General features: G+C 47.2%; 1 non-coding gene across 1 annotated transcript; it reads right to left on the bottom strand.

The window, feature by feature from the left end:
• Positions 1–548: 548 nt before the first annotated feature.
• Positions 549–631, bottom strand: trnas-gcu. Its single transcript has one exon. It is a non-coding gene; the product is annotated as a tRNA-Ser (tRNA).
• Positions 632–1,380: the final 749 nt, after the last annotated feature.

The raw sequence follows: 1,380 nt of genomic DNA, 5'->3' as shown, positions 1-1,380 counted from the left end.
GCCCAAGCTTGATGAGGTGAAACTGGTTGAGAAATATTCATTGAGATTGCCTCAACATTTTTCAATCAGAAAATGGCTGCATGAGTGAAGTCTTAATTAAATACCTGGAATTTTTTTGGGAAGGTCTAGGGACAATCAAAGGAGCCAAGGCCACCTTGCATGTTGACGAGGAAGCAATTCCACAATTAGAATAGAATCCCTACAGTGTGGAAACAGGCCCTTCGGCCCAACAAGTCCACACCGACCCTCAGAGCACCCACTCAAACCCACCCCCCTATAACCCACCTAATCTACACATCCCTGAACACTATGGGCAATTTAGCATGACCAATCCACCTAGCCTGCACATCTTTGGACTGTGGGAGGAAACCGGAGCACCCGGAGGAAACCCACACAAACACAGGGAGAATGTGCAAACTCCACACAGACAGTTGCCCAAAGGTGGAATTGAGCCCGGGTCCCTAGTGCTGTGAGGCAGCAATGCTAACCACTGAGCCACCGTGCTGCCCTATAATGAAGAATGGCAGCAGTGAAGTAGCTGGGAATAGCGACGAGAGTGGGATTCAAACCCACGTGTGCAGAGCACAATGGATTAGCAGTCCATCGCCTTAACCTCTCGGCCAACCTCGTCACATTCTGCAAGGCTTGCCCAGTGCCATATGCATGGATAAGAGACATGGTCAATATAAGGTCAGGTCCTGTGATATACAAAGTTCCAGTAGGTGAGGTGGTCCTGAACAAGCATGTGGACCACATGAAAACTGCAAACTTACAAATGGGGCTGGAGTAAAACAAATCCAGCCCCATAGACCAGCCAGAAAGGCTAATGGAACCCTCCGCCAAGTGTCGGAGAAACTGTGGAGTCTGAGATGAACAAGGTGGATGTCGCAGCTTTGATGCCGTTACTGACCGAAGAAACGGATGAATTACTTCTGAGGTGCTCCAGGTGCAAGTGGCAGGCTCAGGTCTGTTATACGCCGCTCTGATTAGAGGGATGTAGTGATTCTAACAAGGTCAGGTAGGTGGACCTCATGGAATACAAGCTCCCTAACTTGGGCTATAAACCTGGTCCAATCAGGGAACCCTGGTAGAAAGACATAAACAGGAGTGTCAGAGGTTCAGCTCACTCTCAGAGCTGGCTCTGAGGAAGCCAGACCAGTGTCAAGTACTATGCACATGTAAATGGTGATGAGATACTGGCCTCTGTGGAGCTATTTCAGCCCATCTCTTTCTATTGCTGTAAAACCTCTCTCACAACTGACTCTGTTAAACTGGATGAAACAATGTTAAAAATATATGTAGTAAAGAGGTTTCCTAATTTAACAGATTTATCTAATCAATAGCTAACCACAGTGACTAGGTAGGTCATAAGTTCAATTC

The sequence above is a fragment of the Rhincodon typus genome, chromosome 8, assembly GCF_021869965.1.
Source record: "Rhincodon typus isolate 14 chromosome 8, sRhiTyp1.1, whole genome shotgun sequence".
NCBI lineage: Eukaryota > Metazoa > Chordata > Chondrichthyes > Orectolobiformes > Rhincodontidae > Rhincodon > Rhincodon typus.
The sequence above is the reverse complement of the archived record's forward strand: the minus strand, read 5'-3'. Positions and strand labels throughout refer to the sequence as shown.